The 18,176-nt window shown below is 42.6% G+C and overlaps 1 long non-coding RNA gene across 1 annotated transcript; it reads left to right on the forward strand.

Moving 5' to 3' along the window:
- Positions 1-317: 317 nt before the first annotated feature.
- Positions 318-3,076, forward strand: LOC132482111 (uncharacterized). The gene is made up of 3 exons (XR_009530873.1): positions 318-384; positions 490-548; positions 1,622-3,076. It is a non-coding gene; the product is annotated as an uncharacterized LOC132482111 (long non-coding RNA).
- The last annotated feature ends 15,100 nt before the right edge of the window (positions 3,077-18,176 follow it).

Consider the following 18,176-nt stretch of genomic DNA (forward strand, 5'->3'; position numbering starts at 1 on the left):
GCCAGGGTTAGGGGCCCGGGCACCGGTATTTTATTGGAAGCTCTCTAGGTGATCCTCATGTGCAGCCGGGGTTGAGCCCACTAGTCTGGATCAACTGCTCTCAAAATATGATGTAAGAGCCTAGTGATGTTCGATTTGCGGTGTGAACATCTCCAAGTTTAGCATGTGTAAGAATCACCTGGGGAGCTTTTTACAACACAGATTCCTGGGCTCTACTGTCAGATTGTGATTTCGCGGTCTGGGGTGAGGCCCATAAACTTGCATCTGTATCAAGCTCCCAGGTGATGCTGCTGGTCCATGGACTCCACATCGCGTAGCACTGATGTTAAGTAAGCCCTGTGATACAACAATAAAGGAAGTTTGCCAACGGTTTGCTTTCTTCAGGTATATATAACGAAAATAGATTAAAGTGAATGGGAGACAATGTGGTGGTTTAAGGGTCACCACGCCAGGATTTGCAAATATCCCACAGCTTTTCATCCTCCATAGTATGTACATCACGATGGCGAGGACGTGAAGCCCTGGGCGAGAGTGATGGGTTCATGAAGGTGAGTAATGACCCAGAAGTGGGGGAAAGGGCCAGTTTATGAAGGGTCTTCCACGCTAGACTACGGACTCTAAGCAACTGTAAGGTCTTTACAAAGGCCTGGACTGAACAAAGCCATTTCTCAAGAAGAAGGTGTTTGCAGCATCTGTTTGAAGGCAATTACAGTAATGGGAATTAATGGGGCGTGACTAGAGAAGTGGCAGTGGAACTGGAGAGAGAAGATGGGTGTGAGAGATGGGGCAGAAATGGCAACTCCATCCTTCCAAGTGCTCAAGTGACTCTTTCACTCCTCCAACCAATCCATCAGAAATCCTCTCACCTGCGTTCATTCAGCGGCTTCCTAACCACCTTTGCCCTCCTACAATTTGTTCTTAACACAGCTCCTGCAGAGATGCCTTTAAAACATACACCAGATCACATCGCTTCCCGGCCCCCATCTACTTCACAGTGACAGCGCAAGTCCTCACAGTGTGCTCTAAGGCACGGTGAGATCTGGTCCTCTATTATCTGTCTGACATCCGTTCCGTTTACTTGCCCACGCTCTCATTTTGCTCCAACCCCACTGATGATCTAACTCTTTCTAGGACCTTGCTCCTCAAAGTGAGGTCCCTGGACCAGCAGCATCAGTATCATCTGGGAGCTCATTAGAAATGCGGTGTCTCAGGTCCCATCCAGACCTACTGAATCAAAATCCGCATTTTAACAAGACCCCCAGGGTATTCCTCTACACAGCTCTGTGCACGCTGCTGTCCACAGGATTTTCCATTTGTCGTTCCTCTACCCAGACGGCTTCGCCTCTGAGTATCCACAAAAATCATTCACTCCTTTATTCATATGGCACCTTTTCCGTGTCCTATTTAAAGTTGCAAAACCCACTCCACTGGGAGGGCACTCCTTAAGCCCTCTGTTGCCTTTCTTTCCCCGACGTCACTTATCACCACCTGAAAATTGTGGCCTCTGGGGAGTGGAATCAGGTGTGGAATGATGGGGGCTAGGTCTGTGACTTTTTTGAGCCTGTCTTGCAGGATTATTTGACTTTTAAACTCCGCGTGTATACACCTTTCATTTGTTGAGATTAAAAACTGCAGAGTCTGGTTCCACGTGTAAGGAGGCTGGGAGTCCCCACTCCGTCTCAACAACAAGTAAAAGCTGAGCAGCCTGAAAAATCAACAGTTCTTCTTGGATCTGTAAGAGAGGGGAGGAAAGCAGAGCAAACCGCTGCCCCCAGGATGGGAGAGACGAGCGAATACAAGGAGTCACGGCTACCACAGCAGAGACTTGGGAGTGGAAACCTCGCGGGAACCAGTGTCGGAGTAGGAAAACAGGAACTGCAGCTGACAAATTGCTGGAGGCTCCGTGTGGACAAGTCTGAGGGTTAAAAACTCCAGGGGGTCCAGTCATAAGGGGGTCCCCACACTACATGGTGGTATTTCTCTCCAGGAGCTTGACCAGATTCCCACAGTGAATACTGGAGAAGGATCCCCTCGGTTTCCAGCCGGGGAAGAGGAACCGTTGTGAAATTAGCCAGAGTACTTCGTTTTTCTTTGCAAGGCCTGCCCTCAGGGCAACGAGTTAGCCACAGCCTAACCTGCTGGGGTGTTATCAGAGCCTAACTGACCTGGGGATGGGAAATAACCAATTCCAGCCATCCTGTGCACCTAAGGGAGGAGAAAAAACTGAGAAGCATTTGTGAAGTTCACAGTCCAGAGACATAGGCTCATTGAAAGACTGAGACCTAATCACAGAACTATAGAATGCTTCCCCTCCCCCAACTCCTCACCACATTACTAAAGGCCCACTTATAGCATTTCCTTTTACCCGGTACATCATGTCCAACTATCAAGAAAAAATTAACGAGGCGTACCAGAAGGCACAAAACATAGTTTGAAGAGACAAAGCAGCCATCAGAACCAGACATAGCAGGAATGTTGGAATTATCAGCCCAGGAATTTAAAACAACTCCAGTTAATATGCTAAGGAGTCCGATGCATAAAACCGCATGTAAGAACAGATGGACAGTGGAAGCAGAGAGATGGTAATACTAAAAAGAACCAAAAAGTAATGCTAGAGATCAAAAAACACTGTAACAAATGAAGAATGCCTTTGATGGGCTTGTTAGTAGACTGGACACAGCTGAGGAAAAACAGCTCTGATCAATGGAATCCTCAAACACCAAAAAGCAAAGAAAGACTGAAAAAAGCGACAACATAATATACAAGGACTGTGGGGCAACTAAAAAAGGTGTAATACACACGTAATTGGGACTACCAGGAGGAGGAGAAAAAGGAACAGAAGAAATATTTGAAACGATAATGACTGAGAATTTCTGCAAGTCAATATCAGACATCAAGCCATAGATCCAGGCAGCTCAGAGAACACCAAGCAAGATAAATAGCCCCCAAAAACTACAACTTGGCATATCATCTTCAAATTACAGAAAATCAAAAATAAAGAAAAAATCCTGAAAGAAGCTAGACCAAAAAAACAGCTTTCCTATAGAGAAACAAAGATAAGAATTATGTCCAAATTCTCTGCAGAAACCATGCAAGCAAGAAGAGAGTGGAGTGAAATATTTAAAGGATTGAGAGAAAAAAACTCACCAACTTAGATTTCTGTACCCAGAGAAATAAAGAATTTCTCAAACAAAAATTGGACAAATTTGTTGCCAAGGTACCTGCCTTGCAAGAAATGTTAGAAGTTTTTTAAGAGAGAAGGAAAATAATACAGGTCAGAAACTCGGATCTACATGAAGAAAGGAAGAGCATCAAAGAAGGGATAAATGAAGGTAAGACAAAACGTTTTTTTTTTTCATTTCACAGTTGGGTTATTTTGATGCAATTTCGTTGTTTAAGGTGGTATGGCTATGTTAAGTGGTTCATTCCCATCCTGAAGAAAACACTAACAGCCTCTATCTTATGTAATTTTGTCAAATTCAAACATGACTCTTTGGCCAGTTTTTTAAAAATATTTTTTTACATATCTTGATAAGATTTTTTTTTCCTGGAACTTTTTTTTTTTAATGTTCATGGATCATTTTTTAAGTCTTCAAGTAGTTTGGAAACATTTGCTGATTTGCTCATTCCTCTGGCTAGAGCGTGTCAGAGCATTTATCCCACCTGTACTGAAAATCTCTGTTCTCCCTGCTGGTGGTAGGACAGCTTGATGGAGGTGATCAGGGAGAAATGAGGAGTGAGCAAGCTTTATAAACTTCTAATTCTCTTAATCAGTAGGCTCTGATCCACCCCAGCTTCTGCAAAATCAGACCTGAATATACTTGGCCAAAAAGCAGGATTCTAACTAGTACCAAAATAAATTTTAAATAAAATAGAATCTCTATAGGAAAGAGAATTAGATTATGCTTCCCATTCCCACTCTTGCTTTAAGATATCTGTATATTTAAGTCCAAGGGGGACTTAGAAAGCTGTTCTGCCTCAAGTAAAAATTTGGAATGTCTGAGTACATTTATTTTGCAAAGTTACAGGGAAGTTTCTTTGGGAAACGCTGCAGCACGTCCCCCCAAAATGGTTGGTGATTAGCGATACAGTTGGTGTGCAAACAAGTGACATGTAAGACATGGAGGTCAAAGAGGATGAGGCCTAATCATGGGCTAAAAAACAATTCTGAAATGTGATCATTTGAAAACTTGAGCTGATTATAAAGCATCATCATTTAACAGCATGTCTTGTTAAGCTATCCAGCTACCTCTTTTGCAAGCTGAATTCCAACATGGATCTTAATTAGAATTTTCTTTTTACTTTTTATTTTACTTAAAATTTCTAAAAACTTTTAATTGCGATGTAGTTGATATATAACATTGTATTCATTTTTGGCATACAACATAATAATTTGATGTATGTATACATTGCAAAATGATGACCACAGTAAGTAGTTAACATCCATCACCTCACCTAGTTACATTTTTTTTCCTTGTGATGAAAACTTAAGATTTATTCTCTTAGCATATTTCAAATATACATATATTATTAATATTATTAATATTACAATTAATAAATAGTTAACTACAGTCACCATGCTGTACATTACATCCCCAGGACTTATGTATCTTATAACTGGAAGTTTGTTCCTTTTGAGCCCCTTCACCCATTTTGCCCAACCCCCATTCCCTGCCTCTGGCAAACACCAATCATTACTCCGTATCTATTAGTTCATGGGTTTTCTAGATTCCCCATATAAATGAGATCATACGGTATTTGTCTTTCTCTGTCTGACTTATTTCACTTAGCATAATGCCCTCTAGGTCCATCCATGTTGTCGAAAATGGCAGGATTTCCTTCTTTTTGTGGCTGAATAATATTCCATTGTATATTTATACATTTTCTTATGCATTCATCTGTCATCACGTAGGTTGTTTCCATGTTACAGGTATCATGAATGATGCTGCAATGAACATTAGTGTGCAGATATCTCTTCAAGATAATGATTTCATTTCCTTTGGATATATCCCCAAAAGTAGGATCCTTAGATTATATGGTAGTTCTGTCTTTAATTTGAGGGGGGAACCACCATACTGTTCTCCATAGTGGCTGCACCAATTTACATTCCCACCAACAGTGCACAAAGGTTCCTTTTCTCTGCATTCTCTCCAACAGTTGTTATTTCTTGTCTTTTTGATAGTAGCCATTCTAAAAGATGTGAGGTGATATCTCATTGTGGTTTTTTTTTTTTTTTTTTGCAGTTCTCGGGCCTCTCACTGCTGTGGCCTCTCCCGTTGCGGAGCATAGGCTCCAGACGCGTAGGATCAGCGGCCATGGCTCACGGGCCCAGCCGCTCCGCGGCATGTGGGATCTTCCCAGTCCGGGGCACGAACCCCTGTCCCCTGCATCGGCAGGCGGACTCTCAACAACTGTGCCACCAGGGAAGCCCTCATTGTGGTTTTGATTTGCATTTCCCTGATGATTAGTGATGTGAAGCACCTTTTCATGTGCCTGTTGGCCATTTGTATGTCTTCTTTGGAAAAATGTCTATTCAGATTCTCTGCCCATTTTTAAGTCAGATTGTTTGTTTTCTGAGTTGTATGAGTTCTTTGTATATTTTGGATATTAACCCCTTTTCGGGTATGTGATTTGCAAATATTTTCTCCTATTCAGTAGGTTGCTTTTTCATTTTGTTGATAGCTTCCTTTGCTATACAGAAGCTTTAGAGTTTGATGTAGTCCCACTTGTTGATTTTTACTTTTGATGCCTTTTGGTGTCAAATCCAACAAATTATTGCAAGACCTATGTCTGGAAGCTTACCCCCTATGTTTTCTTCTACAAGGTTTGTAGTTTCAGGTCTTACATCCAAGTCTTTAATACATTTTCAGTTGATTTTTGTGTATGGTGTAAGATTATTTTACCTTTTACTTTTATTTTTTACTTTTACTTTTTATTTTTCTTATTCTTAATTGATCTAAGAGATAACAGTCCAAAATAAGAGCAACAATGTATTCAATTACATATGTCTGTGTGTGTGTGTGTATGTATATATATATATATATATATATATATATATATATATCGTGTGTGTGTGTGTATATATGCTTATGTATGCTCATGTATGAGTGAAATGAATGACAGCAGTGATACTAGGGATGAGAGGGAGGAGTTAGGATTATTTTGTTATTTAAGGTACTCACACTACCTGTAAAGTGGTATAGCGTTATTTTAAAGTGGATTTGGAGTAGTTGTAAAATATTGTAAACTCTAGGGCAACCACTGAAAAAAGTAAAAAACAAAAAAGTGGTATAGCTGACGTGAGAAAGTAGAGAAATTGGAATCCTAGAAAATGCTTCATTAAAATCACAAAAGTCAGAAAATAGGTGGAAGATAAAAATTGGAACAAAGAACTCTAAGAAAGAGAGGCACAAATTACTAATATCAGTAATGAAATAAGGCACATCACTCCAGATCCTATGGAAATTAAAAGGATAATAAAGGAATACTATGAACAGCTCTCTGCCCACAAATATGATAACCTAGATAAAATGGACCAATTCCTTGAAAGACACAATCTTCCAAAACTCTTAGAAGAAGAAATAGGTGATCTGAATAGGCCTGTCTATTTAAAAATTGAATCAATAATTAATAACCTTCCAAAACAGAAAGCACCAGGCCCAGATGGGTTCACTGATGGACACTATCAAACATTTAAGGAAGAAATTATACCAAGTCTTTACCATCTCTTTCAGAGGATAGAAGCACAGGGAATACTCCCTAACTCATCCTATGAGGCCAGCATTATCCTAAGGCCCAAACCAGACAAAGACACTACAAGAAAAAAAAACTACAGAGCATTATCTCTCATGAATGTAGATGTGAAAATCCTCAACAGAGAAGATATACAGATGGCAAATAAGCATATGAAAAGATGTTCCACATCATATGTCATCAGATAAATATACACATCAGAGAAATGCAGATTAAAACAGTAATGAGATACCACTTCACATCTGTTAGAGAATGGCCACAGCCTAGGCCACTGACAACACCACCTGCTGATGAGGATGTGGAGCAAAAGAAACTCTCATTCATTGCTGCTGGGAATGCAAAATCGTACAGCTACCTTGAAACACAGTTTGGTGGTTTCTTACAAGACTAAATGTACTCTTGCCATGCAGTCAGTCCAGCAGTATATTGGTATTTACCCAAAGGAGTTGAAAAGTTATGTCCACACAAAAACCTGCACATGGATGTTTGTAGCATCTTTATTCATAATTGCCAAAAGTTGGAAGCAACCAAGATGGCCTTCAGTAGGTGAATGGATAAACTTTGATACATCCAGACAACACAGTATTATGCAGCACTAAAAAGAAATGATCCATTGGTCCAGGAAAAGACATGGGGGAACCTTAAATGCACATTACTAAGTGAAAGAAGCCAACCCGAAAAGGCATATACTGTGCCATTCCAACTATATGACATTCTGGAAAAGGCAAAATTTTGGACACAGTTAAAAGACCAGTGTTTGCTGGTGGGAGTGGTGGGGGCAATGACTAGATACAACACAGAGAAATTTTAGTGCAGTGAAAATACTCTGTGATATTACAGTGATGGATAGATGTCATTATACATTTGTCCAAACCCATAGAATGTCCAACACCAAGAGTGAACCCTAAGGAAAGCTGTGGACTTCGGATGGTAGTATGTGTCAGTATAGGTTTATCCTTGGTAACAAAGGTACCACTCTAGTGAGAGATGTTGATAATGGGGAGGCTGTGCATATGTGGAGGCACAGGCTGTAAGGGAGATCTCTGTACCTTCCTCTCAATTTTACTGTAAACCTAAAACTGCTCGGAAAAAAAAAAAAAAAAAAGCTAAGTCTTTTGAAAACCTGCCCGAGAATGGATACCTCTAAGGGCCTCTGGTTCCAGCAGAAGCTGGAAAAGGGACAGTTCCACCACTATGGCACTGCTCTGGCTATCGTGAGCTCAGGCATTGAGCGCCGTGACAACAAGGAAGGAGCAGCAGCCTGGAGGCTCAGTGAATGTCAGTCTTCACGCTTATAAAACTGTGAGAAAAAGAGCTTAGCCAAATGTGGGATGTCCATACCCACCGAAGTGTAGAAATGGAAGAAAGGAATGCACGCAGTTGGTTGGACATCTGAAGGAATGTGTGCCTCATCAGTGCCATGCACAGATATTTCCAGTCCTCCTTCCACCCAGCGTAGGACTGGAAGGTAGCCAAGCCACGTGATTGCTTTGGCCAATGAAATGCAAGCAGAAGCTTTTCAGAGCCTGTGCACAATGATTCCTTTTTCCTTGGCCCCAGCAATGCTAGTGCTTGGATGATGTGAGGCCCTGGACGGTGAGCCCCATCAGTCTGCGTGAGTGAGGCTGTGGAGTTCAGCCTGCAGCCGCCCACATGGTAGTGCAGTCCCACAAGGGACATGGAGAGTGAGCAGGAAATAAACCTTTGCTGTTAAAAGCCATGACCTTTTAGAGTGATTCGCACAGCCTAACGTAACTTCTCCTGACTGGTGCAGGAAGGGACGGCTGAAGAGCGAGATGCAGCTTTCGAAAGGCTCAATAGGATGAGGCTTAGTAAACGGTCACAGCGGTGCCATTTCCTCTACCTGGAACTCATAACTCAAATTTATAGGATGCACACTCTTGCTGAAGGGCTGCAAGTAGCCCACAGATATGCTTTGTTTGGCCAGGTTAGTATGATATTAGTTTCAAGGTTTAAATCTGGGAGATGGGATGTGAGTGATTTATTTCCTTCTTAACTATATTACTTACAGCATCCTCACTTGACTCGTGTACTTACTTGCCTACGTAGCCCCTGAAGGCGCTTGGGTTTACAACCCCTGGTGGTCCATGCATCAAACCCGTTGAGAGAGACTAGGATAGGCGTGACCATGTTCACCTAATAGACATGAAAACAGAGGCTCTGAGAGGTCCAGAGGCTTCAACAGTGACCCAGCAAGTCAATGGCAGAGTTCAAGCCTGAACCCGGGACTCCCGATGCCTCTGTGCAGGGCAGGCTGCGGATGCCCGACCCCGGAGACTGCTGCTGCCGCAGTCATCCCAGGAGGTTAATCCATTGACTGCATCCTCTACTGTCTCATCAGCCCACACACTGCCTGAGTTTATCACCAAGCAAATTCCCATTTGGTTTTTTTTTGGGTTTTTTTTGTTTTTTTTTTTTTGCGGTACGCGGGCCTCTCACTGTTGTGGCCTCCCGTTGCGGAGCACAGGCTTCGGTCGCGCAGGCCAGCGGCCATGGCTCACGGGCCCAGCCGCTCTGCAGCACGTGGGATCTTCCTGGACTGGGGCACGAACCCGCGTCCCCTGCATCGGCAGGCGGACTCTCAACCACTGCGCCACCAGGGAAGCCCCCCCATTTGTTTTTAATGGGAAAATCACGCCATCCTGAACTGCCTTGAACCAAGCTCTGCAGCCTCAACAAACAGCTTGCCTTCTAAATCCATAAGCTAAACACAAATCTCTTTGCATTCTTTCAGCCAAGCCATTGCAGCTCTTTTTCTCTTTAAGTCCGAATTTTTTCGTGATGAAGACAGCCAAGCGGAGGAAATTAAGGAAATGACTACAAGGAAATATCTCCAGGATACATTGTACTATTAAGTGCAAAAAGCAAAGTGCAGAAGAGTATGTATGGAATGGTCCCATCTGTATAAATGAAAAAAAAAGAAACATGTTTTTACATATATGTATTTCTATTTATAGATGCAAAAATGTCCTTAAGGATATGCGTGAAATATTACGGTAGTATCTGGAGAGCAGGCTGGGGTCAGGAGTGGCAGAGACAGGCAGTGTCCATGCCCCAAGCACTCAGGCCTTGGCAACCCTAACCACTGCCCTGCATGACCCGGCCGGAAGGCTCCCTCTGGCTACAGAGCCTTCTGAGTCCACGCCCTGAGCAGGTGGAAGTGCCCAGGAATGAACACCCCTCAATCAATCCTCAGTCAATGACTGACGGGATTTGGTGGAGAAACACACCGACTCCTTTACCTCTCTGGCGGGCTGATTCTGAGATAATCGGTGTGTGCTCTACACTGGCTCCCAGAGTGCGGACGTGCCTTCCTTTCCCGTCTCACCTTCCCACTCCCTTATCCTTTCAAATCCGTGCCAAACCCTGTGTCAGGGCTGGTTTCTGAAGGAACAATGCCGTCTAATAGAACTGTCTTCGATGATGGAAATGCTCGGTGTCGGCACTGTCCAGTCCAGCGGCCACGAGCCAAGTGCGGCATCTAACTTTAAATTGCTTAAAATTGAAAATGCAGTTCCTCCGTCCCATGGGCCACATTTCAGGTGCTCCACGGCAACGTGGACAGCACAGAGTGGAACACTTCCAGCATCACACGAGTTTCTATTGGACAGTACTGGTTGGCAGTCATCACTGGAGGAAATGAGTGTAGATCTGTACCATATGCACCGAGAAGCAAACAGATGTTTTTAGAGGGGGAAAAGGTATGATCTCACCTCTGTGAGGCCCTCTCACATCTATGTGTGGGGTCTTTTGGTGAAGCCTGATTCTGACCCAAGCATCCTCCTGTCTACTGCCTAAACCTAAACCCTTTCCATTCTCAGCTAAGGGAAAGGCTGCTGCCAGCCCGTATGGCAGCTTTATACACATAAGACCAAAGCGCCCCTCCCTCCCGGTGGATGCGGGCTCATGCCAGTGCACGCCGGACCTCAGCAGTGCCACCAAACAGGGCAGTGAACAGGGCAATGAAGAGGTTCTTCCTCGTTCTTCTTTCTGCATTTCAAGCCTTCCCTTGGTAATGAGAACAGGCAGAATGGCAGGGCTTGCATGTACAAATTGGCAGGAGGAAATACCAAGAACAATAGTTTTTAAAAAGCAACACTAAGGGCTTCCCTGGTGGCGCAGTGGTTGAGAGTCCGCCTGCCGATGCAGGGGACACGGGTTCGTGCCCCGGTCTGGGAAGATCCCACATGCCGCAGAGCGGCTGGGCCCGTGAGCCATGGCTGCTGAGCCTGCGCGTCCGGAGCCTGTGCTCCACAACAGTGAGAGACCCGCGTACCGCAAACAAACAAACAAACAAAAAGCAACACTAATAATACTACAAGTAAAAAATATGATCTTGGGACTTCCCTGGTGGTCCAGTGGTTAGGAACCTGTACTTCCACTGCCAGATGCCTGGGTTCGATCCCTAGTCGGGGAACTAAGATCCCACAAGATATGTGGCATGGCCAAAAAAATTTTTTTAATAAAATTTAAAATATATGTATGATCTTATCATATTACTATTAATTTTCAAATAGCTCAGATATTCTACTAAAGGAATTAATGGTTGTCTCAACTTTTTTCATATATGCCTTGACAATGGCCTGATTATGTGATTGTGCCCATTTAGTGACAGATGTGGCTCTCTCTAGTCTGTTTAACTGTAGCAATACTACTTATGAGGATGATGACATTCACGGCCACTTACAGTATCTGACTATTATGTAATCCATCCGTATGCAATGTCCAGAATAGGCAAACCCATACAGACAGAAAGTAGATTGGTGTTTGCCATGGGCTAAGAAGATTGAGGGGGAAAGGGAATGTTAATGAGTGTGGGGTTTCTTTGGGGGGGTGATGAAAATGTTCAAAAATTGATTGTGGTGATGGTTGCACAGCTCTGAATATACTAAAAGCCATTAAATGGTACATTTTAGATCTCTGAGTCATATGGTATGTGAGTTATATCTCTATAAAGCTGTTATAAAAATGCTAAAAAATATATATAAAGAAGGTCTTATCTACAGTGAGAAGGAAATTTTACACTAAATCTCTATAGCTCCAGTCTTTGAACATCTCAACATTTTGCTAAGTTTCTACCGAACATAGTCAATAGCTTCCCTATCCTCTGTGTTACGAGCTTTGTTCTTAGTAAATAAGCTTTACCCCTCAAGCTGCTCTTAACTCGGAGTGTAACAGTTGGCACAAATTCGAGGGATTCTGTAACCCAGTTCTACCACCTTTCTGTTGGGCATCGTAGCACTGGAGGTGGTCCCTCCCATCTTGAACACTTTTCAATTCTCTTTCTTTCCATGCCCTTCATGTGTGAAACAGGCATGACTTATTAATCCTGTAGTGACTCAAATAATATTCTAGTTATCTTGGCTTAAGCTGGTACCCCTCATCTTTCTGATCTAGATATTCCCTTTCAGGAAAATCAGAAAGTTCGGGGGACCTAAAATGTCATCTCACTTGACTTGTGAATGCACAGGTTAGTGTTCAAATCTGTTGGCTCATTTGACAGCTCCCTTTCCTGCCCCTGAGAGGTCTGTATTGCTTGAGTTTTTACTGACAGTCACGTGCTAGGGGTACAAAACCAAGCTTCTGCCCTCAAGGAGCTGCAGGCTATCCTGGGGACACAGATGAGTATGACGAAAAAATATTCTCCCCTGTCACCCTACCCTAACCAGTCATTCGTTAACTCAGGGAAGGGATGAGGACCAGAAATAGAGAAGCTGAGTCATCTGTGGGTTTTTGAGTTCCAAAAGCCTCACACTCAGAAGGGATAAATGGAACTCGTGTGTGCAAATACCATTGATGGTGGAGAATATGAGATAAATTAAAGCAGTGCTTTGTCACCCTCTCTCAGCCACTCTGCTGCACTAGATAATTCCCAGGAGGGAGGGAATTGGCTGAGGGGCAGTTATATGTGCAGAGATACATTTTGGGTTTTACACCCCCTCCCTCAGAAGAGCCTGGAGCAAAGAGAGGACAGACAGAAGCTGTGGCAGACACCATTGGTTGATACTGTAACAAGGTGCTGAGCCCCAGGGAATGAATCATGCTTGTTCTAAACCAGCCAAGGTAATCCTGCTCTTTGCCAGTCGGTGGTTTTGGGGGTGCCCTGTGTCCCAGTTCTGCCTAGTGAGTTGTTAAGGAGCAGGGTTCCAGAAAGGTTTTTCCTCCTCGAGAGAAAGCAGAGGACCACTGCTTCCTGCTTTGGATGCAGTCACGGGAGAATGTGATACTTAGCGCCGCAGCAAGTATTTTATGACGAAGAGAGGGAAGCCAAGAGAATGGCAGAGAATTAGCCTGTCTACTTCCAACCTTCTTGTCATGTGAGATGATTCAGTCCATGCTTTCTGCCTCTCGACATGCCGCCAAAAGCCTTCTAACTCATACCAATCCCACACAGGGATCCTAGAGGAGGCGGGAACAAGACCCCAGAAAAATATGGCCCCATGGTCTCTGGCAGAGGGGTCTCAGGCAGCCAGTCATAGGCACCACAGGCTGTTCCCCATGTGTTTGAGGGTGGCAGATGTGGACAGTGTCTCAGGGAGCTCCACAGAAGTTCCCATGGACAGTCGCTTTTAAAAAAAACTATTAAAAAATCACCACACTGCACAAATTTGCTTACATTTCAGCAGAGCCCAGTGAAAACTTCGTTGTGGGTTGGCACTGGTTCTAAGGACCAGCATTTGGGAACAACACATGGAGGACACATCCCATTGATCAATTTCTGGCTCACTGTGGCAGAGACTGCCAGTTGTACCCCAATATGCAACCTTCTTTCTTCCATAGTAATAGAAACCCTGATTTGTAGCTGGATGCATGGAAAGACTACACTTCCCAGCATACCTTGCGGTTAGGTGTGGCCATGTGACTGTGTCCTGGCTAATGAGGTCCCATGGTTGCTGCCAGATACCTCCTTTAAAAGACAGCTGGCACATGCCATTGTGCAGCTTTCTTCTTCATCCCTTCACTCTCCTACTGCCCAGAATTCCAGTGTGGTGGCTGGTGTCCTGACCTTCATGTTAGACCGTAGGTGGAAGGTCACAACACCCTGGGGGTTGGGGAGCAGTGAGATGAAAGGAGTCTGGATCCTTGAGGACTTTGAGAAGCGCAACAGCCGCATCAGCTCTGGACCACCCTGCCTTGACTTTTACGTGAGAGAAGTAAATTTCTATCTCCTTGACCTCTTATGATTTAGAGTCTTTGCTACCTACAGCTACACCTAATCCTTTCTGATACATGCACCCTGCAGCCATACTGTGAGAAAGCCCTATGTCAGGACAGTCAGGATCTCGGCTGTTCAGGATGGAGAGCAGCCACGGTAACTTCCTCCCATCATCAGCGCACGTCCTCTGCTCCCCTTAATCACGTTTATAGTAACTGACTTTGTCTGACTTTTCTATTTCCCTACACATAGATACTTTCCTTTCTGTTTTCTCTTAGAACCATTTCGTGAGATGCTTCAAGGTGTTTTTTTTTTTTTAAGTACAGTAGAAATAGAAGTAGTTACCAAATAGAAGCAACACAAGTAGCAGAGAATCTCATTGTAACCATGCATGCAGTGAAAAGCAAAGGCATATAAAAATCAAGTTTCTAGGGCCTCCCTGGTGGCGCAAGTGGTTGAGAGTCCGCCTGCCGATGCAGGGGATACGGGTTCGTGCCCCGGTCTGGGAGGATCCCATATGCCGCGGAGCGGCTGGGCCCGTGAGCCATGGCCGCTGAGCCTGCGCGTCCGGAGCCTGCGCGTCCGGAGCCTGTGCTCCGCAACGGGGGAGGCCACAGCAGTGAGAGGCCCGCATACCGCAAAAAAAAAAAAAAAAAAAAAAAAAATCAAGTTTCTAAAAAGAAACCATAAAAGGCATTACTGTTCTCTCATCTGTGATTCCTTCTGCTTTCCCTGGGGTAAATGGGACTCCCTGTGCAAGTCTCTCTTGATGGTGGACATGCACATCTGTTATTTCTGTTTTAGAATATGATATGTCTCTTTGGGTCAGAAAAGGCGATTGTTCCCCAAGTGATGAAAAGAAGAATATTTATCCATCATGAGCATTTTCCAGCACATAGAACTTTTCTGTCATCTTTCCAGCAAAACAGTTTTGTGTACTAATTAGAAAAGCAGATTTTTGATACAACATTCTGTATTCTGTACTTAGTCTTGTTTCATATAAGGAAATAAATGTACTGAATAAATATAGCCGCAAGACACCCATTCCACAAATTGGGCATTGTTTCAGTCTTTCACAGTAATTTGTTAGGTTGTGTTAAGAACCTAAGGAAGTAAGTTAGTGCATAGAAATAATAATTATCTGTGATGTTTAAGAGCCTAATCAGTTGCCACCCTCTTTCCACCCACGTTCAGAACCAATTGAGAAATAAATTTAAGAGTCCAACCGATGGAGATGGAAATATCAACTTTGTTACTGAAGAGATGATTGAAGAATGTGGCCTTAAATCCAGGGGCAAGTGGACTTCCCAATACATTCCCACTGATTTGAACTCTGGGCTCCACTCTTTCTGGGGCAACGCTCACCCCATAAGCAGCTCCTCTCGTAGTGGAGAGCAGGCCTACTCTATGGACCCTCTATGTGGGCAAGCAAATCTGAAAGAGAAATAACTCAAGAAACCCTGAGCCAAGCATGTTCATCTTCTTCTTCCAAATTCACCAAACAGATGTGCCACTCCTTCTTCTCTGGGGAGAGATGATTAGTCAGGTGGGGGCGTGGAGAGAAGCTGGACTTGTCCACATGTCCTTTTCCCTCCTGTAGCAGACCCTGTTCCTGCCCTGCCTCTATCCATCAGGACTTACCACTCAAGGCTGACTTCCAACTGCCTGTATTGCTATCTTTTTGCTCAAGGGATTTCTCCAAAGTGAGGGAAGCAGCAGCCCACAACCAATAACAGATGGGAGTTGAATACCCTTGCTCCCTTGCCCATCACATAGATAACTCTGTGGTACATGTTCTCTGCTGCTTCACAGAGCTTTCTGGTGGGATTAAATCCCAGTCACCCACAATGATAGTCGGCCGACTCAATAACATACTCTTTTTTTTTTAATTGAACTATATAGTGGGTTAACAATATTGTGTTAGTTTCAGGTGTACAGCAAATTGATTCTCACACACACATATATATAAAACATAGTTCCCTGTGCTATACAGTAAATCCTTGTTATCTATTTTATATATAGTGGTGTGTATCTGTTAGTTCCATACTCCTAACTGATCCCTCCCCACCCTCTCCCGTTTGGTAACCATCAGTTTGCTTTCTATGTCTATGAGTCTGTTTCTGTTTTCTAAATAAGTTCATTTGTATTATTTTTTAGATTCCACACAGAAATGATATCATGTAACATTTGTCTTTCTTGGTCTGAATTACTTCACTTAGTCTGATAATCTCTAGTTCCATCCTTGTTGCTGCAAATGGCAATATTTCATTCTTTTTTATGGCTAATATTCCATTGTATATATGTGCCACATCTTCTTTATCCAGTCATCTGTTGATGGACACTTAGTTTGCATCCATGTCTTGGCTGTTGTAAATAGTGCTGCTATAAACACTGGGGTGCATGTATCTTTTCAAATTAGAGTTTTCGTCTTTTCTGGGTATATGCCCAGGAGTGGGATTGCTGGATCCTATGGTAACATTTTTTTTAGTTTTTTAAGGAACCTCCATACTGTTTTCCATAGTGACTGCACCAATTTGCATTCCCACCAACAGTGTACAAGGGTTCCTGTTTATCCACACCCTCTTCAGCATTTATTATTTGTAGGTTTTTTGATGATAGCCATTTTGACTGGTGTGAGGTGATACCTCTTTGTGGTTTTGATTTGCATTTCTCTAATAATTTGTTATGTGGAGCATCTTTTCATGTGTCTATTGGCCGTCTGTATGTCTTCTTTGGAGAAATGTCTATTTAGGTCTTCTGCCCATTTTTTGATTGGGTGTTTTTTTTTTTTTGATTTTGAGTTGTATGAGATGTATGTGTATTTTAAAAATTAAGCCCTTGTTGGTCGCATCATTTGCAAATATTTTCTCCCGGTCCATAGGTTGTCTTTTCATTTTCTTTATGGCTTCCTTTGCTGTGCAAAAGCTTATATGTTTGATTAGGTCCCATTTTGTATATTTTTGCTTTTATTTCTTTTGCCTTGGGAGACTGACCTAAGAAAACATTGCTACAATTTATGTCAGAGAATGTTTTGCCTGTGTTCTCTTTTAGGAGTTTTATGGGGTCCTGTCTTATTATTTAAGTCTTTAAGCCATTTTGAGTTTATTTTTGTGTATGGTGTAAGGGAGTGTTCTAAATTCATTGATTTACATGTGGCTGTCCAGCTTTCCCATTACCACTTGCTGAAGAGACGGTCTTTTCCCAATTGTATATTCCTGCCTCTTCTGTTAAATATTAATCAACTGTAGTTGTGTGCATTTATTTCTAGATTCTCTATTCTGTTCCATTGATACATATGTCTGTCTTTGGTGCCAGTACCACACTATTTTTATTACTGTAGCTTTGTACTATTGTCTGAAGTTTGGGAGGGTTATGCCTCCAGCTTTGTTCTTTTTTCTCAGGATTGCTTTGGCAATTCTGGGTCTTTTGTGGTGACAAGTAAATTTTAAGGGTATTTGTTCTAGTTCTGTGAAAAATGTCGTGGGTAATTTGATAGGGATCGCATTAAATCTGTAGATTGCTTTGGGTAATATGGCCCTTTTAACAATATTTATTCTTCCAATCAAGAGCATGGGATATCTTTTCATTTCTTTGAATCACCTTCAGTTTCCTTTATCAATGTTTCATAGTCCTCAGTCTTTCACCTCCTTGGTTAGGTTTATTCCTAGGTTGGTTTTGTTTTGTTTTGTTTTTGAAATAATTTTAAATGGGATTTTTTAAAAACATTCTCTTTCTGATATTTCATTGTTAGTATAAAGAAATGCAACAGATTTCTATATATTGATCTTGTATCCTGCTACCTTGCTGAATTCATTTAATTAGTTCTAAAAGTTTTTGTGTGGAGTCTTTAGGGTTTTCTATATTGAGTTTCATGTCATTTGCATATAATGACAATTTTACCTCTTCCCTTCCAACTTGGATACCTTTTATTTCTTGTCTGATTGCCGTGACTAGGACTTCCAATACTATGTTGAATAGAAGTGGTGAGAGTGGGCATCCTTGTCTTACTCCAGAATTTAGCAGGAAGGCTTTCAGCTTTTCACCATTGAGTATTATATTGCCTGTGGGTTTGTCATAAATGACTTTTATTATTTTTGAGATATGTTACCTTTATACCCATTTTGGTGAGAGCTTTTGTCATGAATCAATGTTGAATTTTATAAAATGCTTTTTCTACATCTATTGAGATGATCATGTGGTTTTTGTCTTTTCTTTTGTTGATGTGGTGTATCACACTGATTGGTTT

This window comes from Mesoplodon densirostris, chromosome X, assembly GCF_025265405.1.
Source record: "Mesoplodon densirostris isolate mMesDen1 chromosome X, mMesDen1 primary haplotype, whole genome shotgun sequence".
Lineage (NCBI taxonomy): Eukaryota > Metazoa > Chordata > Mammalia > Artiodactyla > Ziphiidae > Mesoplodon > Mesoplodon densirostris.